The sequence below is a fragment of the Somniosus microcephalus genome, chromosome 11 (assembly GCF_052327205.1).
Source record: "Somniosus microcephalus isolate GS21.2 chromosome 11, FLI_Smic_1.0, whole genome shotgun sequence".
In the NCBI taxonomy this organism is placed as follows: Eukaryota; Metazoa; Chordata; class Chondrichthyes; order Squaliformes; family Somniosidae; genus Somniosus; species Somniosus microcephalus.
Window position 1 is genome coordinate 191325506 of NC_140997.1, and position 20281 is coordinate 191345786.

The window sequence follows — 20281 nt, forward strand, 5'->3', positions numbered from 1 at the left end:
CATTTATCTGTGTTGAATTTAATTTGTCAATTATATGCCCATTCTGCAAGTTTATTAACGTCTTCTTGTAATTTGTTAGTGGACCCGCCCCCTCAGCGCGATTAACTTTACAGCCTTTGTGACTGTCTTCACGGAAGAAGATGCAAAAAACCTCCTGGAAATAGTGGAGAACCAAGGTTCTAGCGAGAATGAGGAAGTAAAAGAAATTAATATTAGTAAAACACTAGTACTGGAGAAATTAATGGGACTGAAAGCTGATAAATCCCCTGGACCTGATGGCCTACATCCTCAGGTTTTAAACGAGGTGGCTATACAGATAGTGGAGGCATTGGTTGTCATCTTCCAAAATTCCATAGATTCTAGAACGGTTCCCGCGGATTGGAAGGTAGCAAATGTAACCCCACTATTTAAGAAAGGAGGGAGAGAGTAAACGGGGAACTACAGAGCAGTTAGCCTGACATCAGTAGTATGGAAAATGCTAGAATCTATTATTAAGGACGTGGTAACAGGGCACTTAGAAAATAATAATAGGATTGGGCAGAGTCAACATGGATTTATGAAAGGGAAATCATGTTTGACTAATCTGTGAGAGATTTTTGAGGTTGTAACTAAAAGAATAGATGAGGGGGAACCAGTGGATTTGGTGGATTTAGATTTTCAGAAGGCATTCGATAAGGTGCCACACAAGAGCTTATTAAACAAAATTAGGGCTCATGGGTGTTGTGTATTTTGAATGTGTATTAGAATTGTCCCACATGGGATACCGTAGTGGTGATTTGCAATGCACTATGGGAAATGTAGTGCATTGAGTGAAGAAGCACATTGTAAATAAAATGGCCGTTAACTAAACTCTCCACCCCGGAGTCCTTCTTAAATATTATATAGGTAAGGGTATAAAACCCCTTGAGACACAACAATGGGATTGGGGGTAATATACTAGCATGGATTGAGGATTGGTTAATGGACAGAAAACAGAGTAGGAATAAACGGGTCATTTTCAGGTTGGCAGGCTGTAACTAATGGGGTACCGTAGGAATCAGTGCTTGGGCCTCACTTATTCACAATCTACATCAATGATTTGGATGAGGAGACCAAAGCTGGGTGGGAATGTAAGTTATGAGGAGGATGCAAAGAGGCTTCAAGGGAATACAGACAGGGTAAGTGAGTGGGTAAGAACATGGCAAATGAAATATATTGGCCCAGTAATTCCTGTCACAACGCGTGAGTACGGACAGGGTACTCACGCGTGTGCCAGGAGGAATTGCCGGTTTTCAGCATGCACAGCGCATGCGCTGAAAACCGGCATTTCCTGTCCTCTGACCCAAGGGGTTAAGAGGCTGAACGCATGCACGGTATTGGGCAGCGCGTGCGACTTGGATTTCCTGTATTTTTACAGATTTGCGCGTGTGTAAAGGGCTCCGGTTTTTACGCATTGAAAAACCACACGTAAGTACTTAGTTTTACAGGTAAGTGGTCTTTTAGTACAATTTAGAATTTTTTTTTCCACAGGTTTATTATTTTTAAAGAATCTACAGTAAGGTAAGTTTAGTTTTAGACCCTATTTTTTCAAAAATTTATTTTTTTCAAAAATTTGATTAATTGTTTAAAATAGTTTTTAAAAGTTATTCATAGTTAATTTAATAATTGGGATGCTTTTTAAAATTTTATTTAAAGTTTAAGTAGTGTTTTGGGGTGCCGTACTTTTCATGAGTTTGACAGTCTTTACTATCAAACTTATGAATGAAGTTTCCCCTCCCCTGATTGGCTGAACAGTGCTCACCTGATCCCAGCCAGCACATAATAATAATTAATAATTAATAATTCAACTTTTATTGTCATTGCACTAACTACGCCGCTGGGTCAGGTTAGCACAGCGCGCCGAGATCAGAACTGGGCCACTGACAGGAAATCCACTGCGGGCCAGGTTTCAGATGTCGGCGCGCCGGGTAAGTGCACATCGGGGGCTTGCACGCGCGGCAAGCCCCCGACAGGAATTACTGGGCCAATGTGGAGAAATGTGAAGTTATCCACTTTAGTAGGAAAAATAGAAAAGCAGAGTATTTTTTAAATGGTGAGAGATTGGGAAATGTTGGTGTGCAGAGAGACCTGGGTGTCCTTGTACACGAATCACTGAAAGTTAACATACAGGTACAGCAAGCAATTGGGAAAGCAAATGGTATGTTGGCCTTTATTACAAGAGGATTTGAATATAAGAGTACAGATGTCTTACTGCAATTATATAGGGTCCCAGTGAGACCACACCTGGAGTATTATTTATAGTTTTGGTCTCCTTACCTAAGGATGGAAAAACTTGCCATAGAGGGGGTGCATAAAAGGTTCACCAGACTCATTCCTGGGATGGGGGGATTGTCCCATAAGGAGAGATTGAGTAGACGAGGACTATATTCTCTAGAGTTTAGAAGAATGAGAGGTGATCTCATTGAAACATACAAAATTCTTACAGGGCTTGACAAGGTAGATGCAGGGAGGATGTTTCCCCTGGCTGGGGAATCTAGAACCAGGGGTCACAGTCTCAGAATAAGGGTCAGCCATTTAGGACTGAGATGAGGAGAAATTTCTTCGCTTAGATGGTGGTGAATCTTTGGAATTCTCTACTCCAGAGGGCTGTGGAGGCTGAGTCCTTGAGTATATTCAAGATAGAGATCGATACATTTTTGGATATTAAGCCAATCAAGGGATATGGGGATAGTGCAGGAAAGTGGAGTTGAGGTAGAAGATCAGCCATGATCTTATTGAATGGCGGAGCAGGCTCGAGGGGCCTAATGGCCTACTCCTGCTCCTATTTCTTATGTTCTTATGAGAGAGAGCAAGAGACTGGGTCAGAGGGAGATGGAGATAGAGAGAGAGAGAGACAGGGACAGAGGGCGATAGAGAGAGAAACAGGGAGGGAGGGACAGAGCGCGAGACAGCGATAGAGGGAGGGAGGGGTGAGGGTCCAGGTACATGTAGTCCATTGAAGAGGGGGAAAAAAGACTTGGAGCAACATCTGTCAAAGCTGCAATGAGACTTGAAAGAATTTAAAGATTTTTAAAGAACTTTTAACAAAAAATGAGTATTAAAAACACTTTTTCTCCCCCTAAGTTTTGATGTTTTAAAATAGAAATGTCTCTATTTGATTTTGAATGATTGACGGAAGTGAGTAACTTTACACAAACATGCAACCAGGTTGTTGAGGAGGGGGAGGAGGGGAGGATTTGTAGGAGTTACATATTCCTTTTTAATGACTTAAAAAATATATATCATTAAGACATTTAGGAAGAGAGCCAAATAAAGGGAAAAACACAAACTATTATTTTGTCTGTTGTTCTATAGTCCAAACAAGTCCCAGGAATAATGTAAATATAGATTTCCTCTAAAACATTTAGTGGAGTGTTAATAGAAATGTGTCCATCAGTAGTAAGACACAGACTGCAGGAGAACGGTACAACAGGTGTTTACTCAACGTGGCTCACTCGGGAACTGAACTGTACAGATTACTACTCAGTGCTATATACAGTTGTGGTTACTGCCGGTACTGCAGTATACATGAGCTGTAAAAAGTAGTTCCCCCCCTTAAAGGTATATACATTACAATTCCTCCCCTTTTAGATTAACAGTACCATAACACTCATTTAACAATTAAATATCAAACTAATTACAATTAACACTTTTAACATACAACGTCAGCTGAAAATAGTCCATTTATATATTCAGTCTTTGGGGAGGCTTCCTGATCCTTTCTGGATAGCGCCTTTCCCGAGTGTCTCGCTCTTGGTGCGGAGGCGATTCTGGCACCCTGTCATCAGTTGGGTCATCAGCTTCCGATGCTACTGTTTCTGGGGTAGATGCGACCTGTACGTCGGGTTCCTCACCAGGTACATATGGGCGAGACATGGGGTTGACTTGTTCCTGTGACTCTAGGATCTGGTCAGCATGGCGTCTCACAATGTTCTCCCCAACGTCCACTGTGTACATTAGTGGGCCCTGCCGTGTGCATATCGTTCCTGGCTGCCATTTTTCTGTTCGGTAGTCGCGGGCCAAGACTAGTTGCCCTACATTGAAGCTCCTTGTTGGCTTCTCATGGATGTGCTGGAATTGCTTACTCTCAACATCTCTTCGTACGTTTGGTCTGAGCAAATCCAGGCGAGATCTTAACCTTCGGTTAAAGAACATCATGGCCGGGGCCTGGTTGGTGACTGCATGTGTCGCATTCCGTTAGGCGAACAGGAAATTGTCCACCTTATGCTGCAGTGGAATGTTGTCATTGTACATAGCCTTTATTGCCTTCTTAAAGGTTTGTACGAACCTCTCAGCCAATCCATTTGTGGCTGGATGATACGGGGCGGCTGTGTAATACCTTACCCCATTCTTCTTCAGAAACCTCCGGAACTCTTCGGACACAAACTGTGGTCCGTTATCGGAGCAAATCTGTTCTGGCAAGCCATTCCTGGCAAAAATGGTCCGTAGGACTGCAATAGTTTTCTGCGTGGTGGTGGAGGACATTTTGATGACCTCAGGCCATTTCGAGTGCGCATCCACGGTTATTAAAAACATTGAGTCCATGAATGGACCAGCAAAATCAATATGCACCCGTTGCCATGGAGATGAGGGCCACTCCCATGGGTGTAGAGGGGCATGTGGTGGTGCATTTTGGACTTTCTGGCATCCTGAGCAGCTCTTGGTCAGGTCCTCGATTTGTTTATCGATTCCCGGCCACCACACACAAGCCCTGGCAAGGCTTTTCATTTTTACCCCTCCCAGATGACCCTCATGAAGCTCATTGAGCACTCTATCCCTTAACTTGGGTGGAATTACCACTCGGGATCCACACATCAAGGTCCCCCGGCACACTGACAGCTGTTCTCTTCTTGTCGAGAATGCTGCCAACAGTGAGTTGCCATGTGCTGGCCATCCCTTCACCGTCAAATCATATACCCGAGACAGTGTCGGGTCATTTCAGGTCTCCTGTTCTATACGAGCGTTAGTTACCGGTAGGTATTCAACTATAGTCGAATGAAATACTTCGACAGGATCCACTGCTGGTGCTTCCTCCGCAGTAGGCAGTGGCAGGCGTGATAGCCCATCAGCATTTCCATGCTGTTTCATGCCCTTATATTCAATCTCATAGTGGTGCGCCCCTAGAAAGAGTGACCATCTTTGTAGTCGTTGCGCAGTCATCACCGGAACGCCCTTCTTCGGATTAAAAATGGAGACAAGAGGCTGGTGGTCAGTCAGCAAGGTGAATTTCTGCCCGTGCAGATAGTGATTGAACTTTTTCACTCCCCACACTAGGCTGAGGGCCTCCCTGTCAATCTGGGTGTAGTTACGCTCGGCTGAGGTTAGTGATCGTGACGCAAAGGCTATTGGCCTCTCTGAGCCGTCCGAGAATTTGTGCGACAGCACCGCTCCAATGCTGTAGGGTGACGCATCACACGCCAACCGAATTGGTAGTGCTGGGTTGAAATGGGCCAATACCTCTTTCAATGTGATTAGTGTTTTGCTCTTCTGGAAAGCTCGTTTACATTCGTCACTCCACTTCCATGGCACCCCAGTTTGCAGTAGGGTGTTCAGTGGGTGTAGTATTGTAGACAAATTTGGCAAGAACTTATGGTAGTGGTTTACCAGCCCGAGGAGCGACCTCAGTTGTGACACATTTTCCGGTGCTAGAGCCTTGACTACTGCCTCAATCTTTTCAGGGGACTTATGTAACCCCTCTTTATCGATAACGTGGCCACAATACGAGATCTGTTTTTTAAAAAACTCGCATTTGGGGCGGTTAGCTCGGAGCCCATATTCCTTCAATCTAGTGAGCACCTGCTCCAGGTTGGCGAGGTGATCACTGTCATTTTCGCCCGTGACCAGGAGGTCGTCCAAATAACACTGGGTCCCTGGGATCCCTTGCAGGACTTGTTCCATTGCCCTTTGCCAAATAGCCGGAGCTGATGCTACCCCGAATACCAGCCGGGTGTATTGGTAGAGACCTTTATGGGTGTTGATTGTGAGGTATTTTTTTGATGCTGCTTCTACCTCCATTTGCGGATACGCCTGGGCCAAATCAATCTTAGTGAAGCGTTTCCCTCCAGATAGCGAGGCGAAAATATCTTCAATCCACGGAAGTGGATATTGTACGGTGTGAAGGACTGGGTTCACTGCTACCTTAAAGTCCCCACAGATGCGAACCTTCCTTGGTTCCCCAGGCGTGCTGCTCAACGACTTTTTCATCACAGGGATGATAGGTGTTGCCCACTCGCTCCAGTCTACCTTGGACAGTACTCCTGAACGTTCCAAACTCTCCAGCTCTGCTTCGACGGCTGGGCGGATCGCATAAGGTATCGGTCTGGCCTTAAAAAATTTGGGGCTTGCGTTTTCTTCGATTTTAATTGTTGCCTTTTAGTGTTCTGAGTCCTTGCTGGAACACTTCTTGCGCGTCGGTTAGGGTCTTTGACAGTCGCCCAGGTGTGACGTCGTCATCCTTTTTGGCAGCCACAGTCAGTGCTTGTATGGAATGCCAATCCAGCTGTATTTTCCGGATCCATTCACGTCCCAGTAATGGTGGTCCTCCATCTTGCAATACATACAGGTCTAGGCTTGGTGTTTCCTTACCGTTATATATAACGGTCACCCTTATTTTTCCTTTGGGGTAGACTTTTTGCCCCGTGTACGTCTTCAAAATAATTTTTGTGTCTCTCAAGGGTATTTGTGAGAATAGCCGCTCGTAGTCCCGTCGGTTTATGACTGTTAGGGCTGATCCTGTGTCCAATTCCATTTTTACCTGGACTCCTGCTATCTTGAGAGTGACCCAAATGGTTCGGTGATCCTCCGTTTTGATCGTATTATGTAGTTTCAGACAACTCAGCTCCCTGTTTTCGGAGTCGGTATCACACTTTTGTTCGTCTGAACTATTCTCCGTCACCTTATGTACCTTCTTGTACTTTTCTTTTGGAGATTTCTTATTGCTGGTTTTCTTTCCCAACCTGCAGACTCGTGCTATGTGTCCTACTTTTCCACACTGTCTGCACACTTTGTCTTTGAACCAGCAATCATTGTGGTCATGTGTTGTTCTGCCGCAGCGATAGCACTTCTCTGTTCTGTATGACATTTCGTTTGTGCCATATTCTTGCGGTCTCTGTTGTATCTCTGCAGCGCCCCGTGCTGCTGCTTCATATGATACCGCAATGCTGAAAGCCTTGTCCAGCGTAAGGTCCTTTTCAGATAAAAGCCGTTTCTGGTTTCCTTCACTTTAAAGCCCACACACAAACTTGTCCCTTAAGGTATCTGCTAGTCCCATTCCAAACTGGCAGTGTTTCGATAGTTTGCGCAGTTCTGTTAAATATTCAGCATTGCTTTCATCCTTATGCTGGTTCCGTTTGTGAAACTTGAATCTTTCTGCTATCGGCAGCGGTGTGGGGTTTAAATGTTCCTGTAGTATCGTCACTATGTCTCAAAACTCTTTTCCACTGACTTCGCTGGGGTTACTAGATTTCGTAATAAGCCATACGTCTTTGCACCCATTAAATTTAACAATACCGGCACTTTCTTGTCATCTGACACCTCATTTGCCTTGCAGTATACCTCTATTCGTTCGACATATGTAGTCCAATCTTCGACTTCATTGTCAAATGCGGTGATACTGCCACTCTTCGGCATTTTGGGTGTGGTTTAAAATGGCATCTCCCGCGCTTTCCTTCCTCCCCCGCTGCTGCCAACGCCGCTCTCAGTGGTCCTCGTGGCAATGGCGGCGCCCTGTAGGTTTCGCGCGCTTCTCCTGCGCTGCTGCCAATGCCGCTCTCGGTGGTCCTCGTGGCAATGGCAGCGCCTCGTGGGTTTCTGCGCGTCTATCTCCCTCTCCTCGACGCTGCTCGGCCCCTGAACACCGGCTGCGCCCTGTGCGCTCTGCCCTCTCTCTCTCTCCCCCGTCGACGCTGCTCGGCCCTTTGCTGTGCCGCTCGGTCGGGCTCTAGCCCGCCGCTGTCCGGGAAGGATCTCCGCACTACCTGTTGGCAGCCCGTTTCGCTGGACCACCATGACTGGAAAACCAAGCCTGGCTCTCAACAGCCTCCCCCACAATTCTCGAGTCTCTGCTGGATGACTGGGCGGTTGCCCGTGGTCGACGCCCGTGTCTCTGGCCTTGACCTCCAATCTACTGGTCTCCAGGAACGAATCCCTGGGAGGTGATGCAGAGTTGCAGGTAGGATCGAATTTGTCTCATCGCCAATGTTGTGTCCGTCAGTAGTACGACACAGACTGCAGGAGAACGGTACAACAGGTGTTTACTCAACGTGGCTCACTCGGGAACTGAACTGTACAGATTACTACTCAGTGCTATATACAGGTGTGGTTACTACCGGTACTGCAGTATACATGAGCTGTAAAAAGTAGTTCCCCCCTTAAAGGTATATACATTACAAGAAACAAGAGTTATGTAATGATGTATAAAAATTGCAGGAAGTTACTTTAGAAGAAACCACTATTTGTTTACTGAGAAAGACACAGAAAATACTTTGATTAAACTGACAATGTACAATTTCGATTTGGTATAAATGTTTGAAATAAGAGATTAAAAATTGAGAGTACAATGAAGTTTGTTTCCTACTATTTAATTGCAAAATACCTAAAATAATTCAACATTTTTTGTGATAAGAGCAGGGATTAATATTGTGGAGAATGTTTGAGAGAAAAACATTAGAAGCGAAATTTGTAAATTAACATCTTTACGTCAACATATTAGTAAACATTTCCAAGTCAGTCTGATTAGTTCTCCTGTCCAGGAAGAAAAATGAATGTTTATTTCTGTTAAATCATAGCTTTTCCTGCTTTTTGTTTTTAATTCGGTGACGCAAATTGTGTATGTATTTTTCTGCACTTGTGAATAATTGCTGCATTTCTGACATGTTACATAGCGGGTGTGCTGTTCAACAAGACAACGTTTATTAATGAAAATTATTGAAGTTGAAAATACGGATACCTATTTTTGTTCAATTCTTTTTAATACTGGGAACTAAAGAACTACAGCACTTTATACTGGTTGGTTGTCTGGTTGCATTGTGATTAATATTCTAATTACTTATGTGGACGTACAGCACGTCAGCGCCATAGGAAAGCCACTGCTCCTGCAGCTTGTGTAGCCATTGGTATAGTGACATGAGAGATGGGCAAATATATTGAAAACTTTAAAATTAATACAAATTGCACAAATAGATATGCCTCTTTCAGCTCACTTTGGGCTTTTGGATTGTTTGTCACTGAGTGACGTTTCTGAAGTGTTTATACAGTTCTTTGATATCCCAGTCATTTCTGACGAGTAATTTTAAAAAAAATAGAGTTTGTACATGACGAACTAAAACCTTTTAATTAATTCTACTGTCAACAAACTTGCAGAATGTTTTAAATCCGTGAATCTTGATGTATGGTGTCCTTCAAATAATCGACAGAGACTGCAGAGGAACAATCAACAGGTGTTTACTGGATGAGGGTTACTCTAAAAACTAACAGTACAGATCCCTACTCAGGGTTATATACAGGTGTGGTCACTGCCGGTACTACAGTATACAGGAGCTGTAAAAAGTAGTTCTCCCCTTAAAGGTACATACACTACAGAATGGGCATGTAAATGATAAATGAATTTCAATATAGATAGTGTGAGATGGTGCATTTTGGTAGGAGGAATAAGAAGGCTACCTACTCCTTGGAAAATAAGAATCTAAATGGGGTAGAGGTGTAAAGGGATCTAGGGGTATAGATGCACAAATCATTAAAAGTAGCAACGCAAGTTAAAAAAGCCATAAAAGTGCAAATAAAGCACGGGGGTGTCATTTCTAGAGGAGTAGAATTTAAAAGCAGAGAAGTTATGTTAAATTTGTATAGAACCATATCTGATTGTCTCATGATTTGAAATGGTGGGGTGGAAAAATGACATTATTGTATATATGCTTTTAAGTGGTTGCTGTTGCTGTCGTTGTTGTAAAAGTTATTGTAAAATTTGCCCACGGACGAAAAGGTCGCGCTCAAAGGAGTTCATGGCCCGCTCAGTACAAAAAAAAAATTAGAGGGAACATTGCACCTGACCCAAGAATAGAATTTAAGTGAAGCAAGCTACTGTACTTCCCATTCACTCCCATCATATAGAATTCTTGATTCTCGCATAAAAGGTTTCCAGGATCAGTTTCTTAATTCTTTGCAGAATAAATATGGAGATAGCAGCACATTTTAGAAGAATGATCCAATTTCTGCATAAAATATTTATTAAGTGCTTTCTGTTTAAGAATGAATTGCTGAATAGAATGATTCAAATTGTTTTTTTTGCATTCGGTTTATATGCTGACACACTTCTTCAGAAACTTTTGTGCTTATCAGCATTCGATGCATTAAGTAGATACATAACAGACCATTTTTTAAGTGCAACTGTTTAATCATTTCAAACCTAAATAATTCTTGATTTGTGAAGAATATCATTCAACAAAACTTTTTAAATGCTACTTTAATGTTTAACACCAAGATGACTAGCTATCAATCTGTACAGGAAATAAAGCAATGGAAAATTGAAAACTGGCTACTACTTGTAATATCTTCAAAATAGATCCTGAGCACAAATTGCAAGACATTCATATTTCAACCCATGCTGCAAGATTATTTTTCGAGGTTTAAAATTGGATTGCCCCACAGTTGCCCCAGAATTCTCTTTTGTTTCCATATGTGGATAGTAACAGATTCCACATGACATGCACCAAAAATACTCTCTCCTTATTGATGCTCCTTGACTGGGTGGACTCAGACTGATCAGTAGGTTCAACTTGTTTGATCAGGTGTGACGGGCATCACGTGCTGTGAACCTTGGAATGCTTTAGGACATGCTTGACACATCACAAAGCACAAATATATCAACATGTGCAGATATACAGTGATCCCCATTGATTTCAGTGGTAGATAAGTTAAATACAGAGTCCAGATTTGTACTTATTTAAGCTGGCCTCAGTGCATTGTAGTGTTGGCTGGAGTAACTGATGATAAAATGAAGGTGCCAAAAGTGTGAATTTTAAAGCTGAGAGGGACAGCTGTGTGGGATAATTTTGTAATAGCAGTGGAGGAGAATCATAGAATCATAGAATTTTACAGCACAGAAGGAGGCCGAAAAATAGTTATCCAGCCTAATCCCACTTTCGAACTCTTGGTCCGTAGCCTTGTAGGTTACGGCACTTCAAGTGCATATCCAAGTACCTTTTAAATGTGATGAGGGTTTCTGCCCCAACCACCCTTTCAGGCAGTGAGTTCCAGACCCCCACCACCCTCTGGGTGAAAAAAGTTCTCCAACTCCTTCTAATCCTTCTACCAATTACTTTAAATCTATGCCCCCTGGTTATTGACCTCTCTGCTGAGGGAAATTGATGCTTCTATCTACTCTATCTAGGCCCCTCATAATTTTATACACCTCAATCAAGTCTCCCCTCAGCCTCCTCTGTTCCAAAGAAAACAACCCCAGCCTATCCAATCTTTCCTCATAGCTAAAATTCTACATGTCCTGGCAACATCCTCATAAATCTCCTCTGTACCGTCTCTAGTGCAATCACATCTTTCCTGTAATGTGTTGACCAGAACTGCACGCAATACTCTAGCTGTTGCCGAACTAGTGCTTTATACAGTTCAAGCATAACCTCCCTGCTCTTATATTCTATGCCTCGGCTAATAAAGGAAAGTATCCCGTATGCCTTCTGTGGACATGCACTCCAAGGTCCCTCTGTTCCTCTACACTTCTCAGTATCCTACCATTTATTCTGTATTCCCTTGCCTTGTTAGCCCTCCCCAAATGCATTACAAATTCAGAAACAGAAAGGCAATGTGTTGAATAAGTAAACGGGAGAGAGTGCATATCATGCAGAAGTGGGAACATACTTTTAAGATCTCTACTTAAGTAATTTAAATGGCAACATCAACTTATATTTCCGTGGTGTTCCTCACATACAGGAAGATGCTTGGCTTTGTATTTGGTGGGCATCAAGAGAAGGGAAAACAGAGAAGGTTGGATGGAGAGTTGCAGGCATAGTCAAAAAGAATCTGTTTGAAAACAACAAGGAATGTGACGAAGCAGAGTGATCTAAAGAGTTCAAAAGGGTGGCGATGTATGGCTGAAAGATTAGCCACCGATTTTGAAGTGGAGGGAGGGAGGAACAAGAAGTAATCCAATGTTAAAAGACGAGGCTGAAGGATTTGCAACCATCTTCAGCCAGAAGTGCCGAGTGGATGATTCATATCGGCCTCCTCCTGAGGTCCCCACCATCACAGAAGCCAGTCTTCAGCCAATTCGATTCACTCCACGTGATATAAAGAAACAGCTGAGCACACTGGATACAGCAAAGGCTATGGGCCCCGACAACATCCCTGCTGTAGTGCTGAAGATTTGTGCTCCAGAATGAGCCGCGCCTCTAGCCATGCTGTTCCAGTACAGCTACATCACTGGCATCTACCTGACAATGTGCAAAACTGCCCAGGTATGTCCTGTCCACAATAAAGCAGGACAAATCCGACCCGGCCAATTACCACCCCATCAGTCTACTCTCAATCATCTGCAAAGTGATGGAAGGTGTTGTCGACAGTGCTATCAAGCAGCACGTACTCACCATTAACCTGCTTACCGATGCTCAGTTTGGGTTGCACCAGGACCACTCAGCTCCAGACCTCATTACAGCCTTGGTCCAAACATGGACAAAAGAGCTGAATTCCAGAGGTGAGGTGAGAGTGACTGCCTTTGACATCAAGGCAGCATTTGACCGAGTGTGGCATCAAGGAGCCCTCGTAAAATTGAAGTCAATGGGAATCGGGGAAAACTCTCCACTGGCTGGATTCATACCTAGCACAAAGGAAGATAGCTGAAGTTGTTGGAGGTCAATCATCACAGCCCCAGGACGTCGCTGCAGGAGTTCCTCAGGACAGTGTCCTAGGCCCAACCATCTTCAGCTGCTTCATCAATGACCTTTCCTCCATCAGAAGGTCAGAAGTGGGGATGTTCGCTAATGATTGCACAGTGTTCAGTTCCATGCGCAACTCCTCAGATAATGAAGCAGCCCATGCCCGAATGCAGCAAGACCTGGATGACATTCAGGCTTGGACTGATAAGTGGCAAGTAACATTTGTGCCACACAAATTCCAGGCAATGACTATCTCTAACAAGTGTCTAACCACCGCCCCTTGACATTCAGCAGCATTACCATCGCCAAATCCCCCACCATCAACATCCTGGGGGTCACCACTGACTAGAAACTTAACTGGACCAGCCACATAAATACTGTGGCTACAAGAGCAGGTCAGAGGCTGGGTATTCTGTGGCGAGTGTCTCACCTCCTGACTCCCCAAAGCCTTTCCACCATCTACAAGGCACAAGTCAGGAGTATGATGGAATACGCTCCACTCGTCTGGATGAGTCCAGCTCCAACAACACTCAAGAAACTCAACACCATCCAGGACAAAGCAGCCCACTTGATTGTCACCCCACCTTAAACATTCACTCCCTCCACCACTGGCACACAGTGGCTGCAGTGTGTGCCATCTACAAGATGGGATTGGGGGCAAGGTATTGACTTGGATAGAGAACTGCTTGGCAGACAGAAAGCAAAGAGTTGGAATAAACGGCTCTTTTTCCGAGTGGCAGGCAGTGACCAGTGAGGTACCGCAGGGATCGGTCCTTGGACCCCAGCTATTTACAATATATATTAATGATCTGGATGAGGGAACTAGATGTAATAGCTCCAAGTTTGCAGACGACACAAAGCTGGGTGGGCGTGTGTGCTGTGAGGAGGATACCGAGAAACTCCAGTATGATTTGGACAGGCTGGGTGATTGGGCAGAAGCATGGCAGATGCAATATAATGTGGATAAATGCGAGGTTATCCACTTTGGTTTCAAAAACAGGAAGGCAGATTATTATCTGAATGGCAATAGATTGGTAGAAGGGGAAGTGCAACGAGACCTGGGCGTCCTTGTGCACCAGTCGCTGAAAGTAAGCATGCAGGTGCAGCAGGCGGTTACGAAGGCAAATGGTATGTTGGCCTTCATAGCGAGAGGGTTTGAGTACAGGAACAAGGATGTTTTGCTGCAGTTGTACATGGCCTTGGTGAAACCACATCTTGAGTATTGTGTGCAGTTTTGGTCGCCTTATCTGAGGAAGGATGTTCTTGCCATGGAAGGAGTGCAGCGAAGATTCACCAGGCTGATACCTGGGATGGCAGGAATGACGTATGAGGAGAGATTGGTTCGATTGGGCTTGTACTCGCTGGAGTTTAGAAGAATGAGAGGGGATCTCATCGAAACATAAAATTCTAACAGGACTAGACAGACTAGATGCTGGAAGGATGTTCCCGATGGTCGGGGAGTCCAGAACCAGGGGTCACAGTCTAAGGATAAGGGGTAAGCCATTTAGGACAGAGATGAGGAGGAATTTCTTCACCCAGAGAGTGGTGAACCTGTGGAATTCTCTACCAAAGAAGGCAGTAGAGGCCAATTCATTAAATATATTCAAGAAGGAGTTGGATATATTTCTTAAGGCTAGGGGATGAAGGAATATGGAGAGAAGGCAGGAACAGGGTACTGAATTTGGACGATCAGCCAAGATCTCATTTAATGGCGGAGCAGGCTCGAGGGGCCGAATGGCCTATTCCTGCTCCTATCTTCTATGTTTCTGTGTAACTCGCCAAGGCTTCTTCGATAGCACCTCCCAAACCCGCGACATCTACTACCTAGAAGGACAAAGGCAGCAGGCGCATGGGAACACCATCACCTGCAGGTTCCCCTCCAAGTCACACACCATCCTGACTTGGAAGTATATCGCTGTTGCTTCATCATCGCTGGATCAAAATCCTGCAACTCCCTACCTAACAGCACTGTGGGTGTACCTTCACCAGAAGGACTGCAGCGGTTCAAGAAGGTGGCTCACCACCACCTTCTTGAGGGCAATTAGAGATGGGCAATAAATGCTGGCTTTGCCAGCGATGCCCACATCCCAGGAATGAATTTTTTTTAAATGGTGCATGTGGAGACATATGGCTAGAGAAGATTAGTAACCTAGAATGGGAAGGCCATGAAGTTATTTGAAAGTGAGAATGAGGATAATGAATGCAAGTTTTTATAAATGCAAATTGTTGAAGTTGAATTGCTGGGACACAGGAACCAACGGAACTTGGGAAGGTCAGCGGTAATGAAATTGGGGCTTGGTACAGGTGACAATGCAGTCTTCAATTTTCTGAATGAATAGTGATTTGTGGATGATGAATGTAGGAAGGTTACATAGAATAGTACAGCACAGAAGGAGGCCATTTGGCCCATTGGGTCTGTGCTAGCTCTTTCGAAGCACAATCAACTTAGCCCCACTTCCCCGCTCTTTCCCCACAGCTGTGCAATAATTTTTTCTTCAAGTATTTATCCAATTCCCTTTTGAAGGCGACTATTGAACCTGTATTCACCACCCTATCAGGCAGTGCATTCCAAATCCTAACCACTCATTGCGTAAATAAGTTTTTCTTCATGTGGCCTCAAGCTGCACTGCCAATCACCTTAAATCTGTGCACGCTGGATATTGTTCAGCCATTGGAAACAGTTTCTCTTTATTTACTCTGTCTAAATCCTTCATGATTTTAAACGCCTCTATCAAATCTCCTCTTAGCCTTCTCTGTTCTGAGGAGAACAACCCCAGCCTCTCCAGTCTATCCACATAACTGTAATCCCTCATCACTGGAACCATTCTAGGAGAGCACTGAAGAAGAAAAAGCTCAAGGTGATAAAAGCTTAGACTCGGGTTTAAGCAGGAAAGTGAAAGATATGGAGGTGGAAGAAAGCAGTCTTGGTAACAGATACGGGAGCAGAACATTGTCTCAGGGTCAAGTGGCCCACAGAGAATCCACAGATCCTGACTAATTCTAAAGTTGGAACGGGGAGGTTGGTGGATTCAAGGCCAGAGCCACATAGATGATAGCAGGAGCCAGAGGACAGATTTGGTGTTGTCAACATTAAACTGAAGAAATGTTTTTCTCATCAAGGTATTTATTTCAGAGAGGCAGTTGGATAGTGTACCCGTTTAGATCAGTGGAGAAGGTGGACGATAGAGCAGGTGGTGTTAGTGTGCATGTGGAGGTTAAAATTGTCATAATATCAAATAATAGATGATGGAGAAAGATATGTTAGCACTTATACAAAAATAAGTTGACACTGAAACAAATTACAATGGCTATGAGAATATTTGAATACATTTATAACTGGAAGAAGATTACAGAACAATTGAGACCCTTAAGGATGAGAAAGAAATGATAGTTGGTGAGGCTAATGATCTGTCATGACTTCAACAATTTTCCATAGTGGACCATTGCATTTATGTGACAGCAAGCTGTGCTATGGATTGATGCAAGTCTGAATCATGCCCAGAATTACCCATGAAACAAGTTCTGGATTTTAATAAGATGGTCTGGAGGATGCTGCATGTGTGTGAGGCACTTCCCTACCAGGATGGAGTGAAAGTTGGTCGTGATTCAATCAAAGTTCCACTTGCATACCTCTGAAAAAGATCATGGAGTAGAATTGATAAGGGAGTAGATGGTATACTGTAGGGGGACATAAAAGCAGAAAAATAAAATGGTATAGTGGTGCTGTATTTTTTTTTCCAATGTGTTGTGCCACAAAGAAGTCAGATGCAGGTTTAAATCCACAATTCCCTTTATGATAAATTCTTGAATGGAGCTATGATGTCAAGAAGAGAAGGGAAGTTGAGACAGGAAGCTCCTCCACAGGCTTTGAGGGAGGAGGAAAAGGTATGAGAGGTCCAAAATGTGAATCGAAATAATTGATTTTGACACATTGGTGAGACAATACCAAGACTTTCTGCATCTAATATGAAGGGATTTGATGTGATGGATGTTCAGCAGCTACTTGTGCAAAATCCGAAGAATCTGAGCATGTGATTACGGTCAAATTTCTCCTTTCAGATAAGAGATTTTTGAAGAATGCAGCTTTTCTGATAACCAAAGGGAGAAAGTGAGAGTACTTTATATTAAAAAAATAGTTCCCCTGCAATTACCTTATTTTTAGACGATTGATTTAGTTGTGTTTCACAGTGTTTACAACAAGAGATTCCAATTTTATTTTCTGCTGATGCTGACCGTTCCTAAGGAAGCTTACTTAAAGGATCCATCAACAAACAGCTGCGTTTGTTGGCTGATCAGCAGCTGTCAATGACAGACAGTGAAGAATTGGCATGACATTCATTGCTTGCACCTAAAGAGGAAAGTCTCTCATAGAATCATAGGATCGGGCAGGAGTGCGGGAAAGGCAGAGCGAGGCGAGAGCGGACCCTATTGTGATGGCGCCGATGAAGATGGCTGCCGTCCTTGCGGGCTCCGTGTGTACCAGGCAGCTAAGTGTCCTTTGCTGCTTGGTGCGCTCGGCTCGTTAAGAAAAAAGCATTTCACTGACTGAATTTCACTTGTTGTATTTGGGTATGTGACAAATAAAATTGAAAATTGAAATTGAAATTGGTTACAGCACAGAAGGAGGCCATTCGGCCCAGCCAGCCCATGCTGGCTCTCTGCGACAGCACTTCAGCTAGTCCCACTCCCCGCCCTTTCCCCGTAGCCCTGCAAATTTTTTCCTTCAGGTACTTATCCAATTCCCTTTTGAAAGCCACGATTGATTCTGCCTCCACCACCCTTTCACGCAGAGCATTCCAGATCATAACCACTTGCTGCGTAAAAAAGTTTTTCTTCACGTTGCCTTTGGTTCTCCTGTCAATCACCTTAAATCTGTTCTTTTTTATTCGTATATGGGATGTGGGCATCACTGGCAAGGCCAGCATTTATTGCCCATCCCTAATTGCCCTTGAGAAGGTGGTGGTGAGCCGCCTTATTGAACCGCTGCAGTCAGTGTGGTGATGGTACTCGCACAGTGCTGTTAGGGAGGGAGTTCCAGGATTTTGACCCAGCGACGATGAAGGATCAGCAACATACTTCTAAGTCAGGATGGTGTGTGACTTGGAGGGAAACTTGGAGGTGGTGGTGTTCCCATGCGCCTGCTGCCCTTGTCCTTCTAGGTGGAAGAGGCTGCGGGTTTGGGAGGTGCTGCCGAAGAAGCCTTAGCAAGTTGCTGCAGTGTATCTTGCAGATGATACACACTGCAGCCACGGTACGCTGGTGGTGGAGGGAGTGAATGTTTAAGGTGGTGGATGGGGTACCAATCAAGTGAACTGCTTTGTCCTGGATGGAGTCGAGCTTCTTGAGTGTTGTCGGAGCTGCACTCATCCAGGCAAGTGGAGAGTATTCCATCACACTCCTGACTTATGCCTTGTAGATGTTGGAAAGGCTTTGGGGAGTCAGGAGGTGAGACACTCGCCGCAGAATACCTAGCCTCTGACCTGCTCTTGTTGCCACAGTATTTATGTGGCTGGTCCAGTTAAGTTTCTGGTCAATGGTGACCCCCAGGATGTTGATGGTGGGGGATTCGGCGATGGTAATACCGCTGAATATCAAGGTGAGGTGGTTAGACTCTCGCTTGCTGGAGATAGTCATTGCCTGGCACTTCTGTGGCGCGAATGTTACCTGCCCCTTATTTGCCCAAGCCTGAATGTCGTCCAGGTCTTGTTGCATGCGGGCATCGACTGCTTCATTATCTGAGGAGTTGTGAATGGCGCTGAATACTGTGCAGTCATCAGCGAACATCCCCATTTCTGACATTATGTTGGAGGGAAGGTCATTGATGAAGCAGCTGAAGATGGTTGGACCTAGGGCACTGCCCTGAGGAACTCCTGCAGCAATGTCCTGGGGTTGTGATGATTGACCTTCAACCACCACAACCATCTTCCTTGGTGCTAGGTATGACTCCTGCCAGTGGAGCGTTTTCCCCCCGATTCCCATTGACTTCAGTTTTACTAGGGCTCCTTGATGCCACACTCGGTTAAATGCTGCCTTGATGTCAAGGGCAGTCACTCTCACCTCACCTCTGGAATTCAGCTCCTTTGTCCATGCTTGGACCAAGGCTGTAATGAGGTCGGGAGCCGAGTGGTCTTGGCGGAACCCAAACTGGGCATCTGTGAGCAGGTTATTGGCGAGTACGTGCCGCTTGATAGCTCTGTCGATGACACCTCCCATCACTTTGTTGATGATTGAGAGTAGACTGATGGGGCGGTAATTGGCTGGGTTGGATTTGTCCTGCATTTTGTGGACAGGACATACATGGACAGTTTTCCACATTGCCGGATAGATGCCCTTTCATCTTAGCTGACAATCTATTCTCATACTCTCGCTTTGCCCCTCTTATTTTCTTTTTCACTTCTCCTCTGAACTTCCTGTATTCAGCCTGATTCTCACTTGTATTCTCAACCTGACATCTGTCATATGCGTCATTTTTCTGTTTCATCTTACTCTCTATCTCTTTCGTCATCCAGGGAGCTCTGGCTTTAGTTGTTCTACCTTTCCCCATCATGGGAATGTACCTCGACTGTACCCGCACCATCTCCTCTTTAAAGGCAGCCCATTGTTCGATTACAGTTTTGCCTGCCAATCTTTGATTCCCATTTACCCGGGCCAGATCCTTTCTCAACCCACTGAAATTTGCCTTCCTCCAATTAAGTATTTTTACACTAGATTGCTCCCTGTCCTTTTCCATAGCTAATCTAAACCTTATGATACTATGATCACTGTTCCCTAAATGTTTCCCTACTGACACTTGCTCCAATTCACCCACCTCATTCCCCAGCACCAGATCCAGCAATGCCTCCTTCCTCATTGGGCCGGAAACGTACTGATCAAGAAAGTTCCCCTGAACACACTTCAGAAATTCTTTCCCATCTCTGCCCTTTACACTATTACTATCCCAGTCTATATTAGGATCATTGAAGTCCCCCATTATTACTGCTGTATAGTTCTTGCACCTCTCTGTACTTTCCCTGCAAATTTGCTCCTCTATATCTGTCCCACTAGTTGGTGGCCTATAGAATACACCCAGTAGTGTAATGGCACCTCTATTATTTCTTAACTCTAACCAAATAAATTCTGTCCTTGACCCCTCCAAGACATCTTCTCTCTCCAGCACTGTAACACTCCTTAACCAATACTGCCACCCCACCTCCTTTCTTTCCTTCTCTATCTTTCCTGAACACCTTATATCCAGGAATATTTACTACCCAATCCTGCCCTTTTTTGAGCCAGTTCTCCGTTATCGCCAGGACATCATATTCCTATGTGGCTATTTGCGCCTGCAGCTCACCAACCTTATTTACCATGCTTCGTGCATTTACACACATGCACTGTAATCCTAT

General features: G+C 44.4%; 1 protein-coding gene across 1 annotated transcript in view; it reads left to right on the top strand.

Moving 5' to 3' along the window:
- cfap20dc (CFAP20 domain containing) overlaps nucleotides 1–20281 on the top strand; it is a 721404-nt gene that overhangs the window by 499654 nt on the left and 201469 nt on the right. The window lies entirely within an intron of this gene.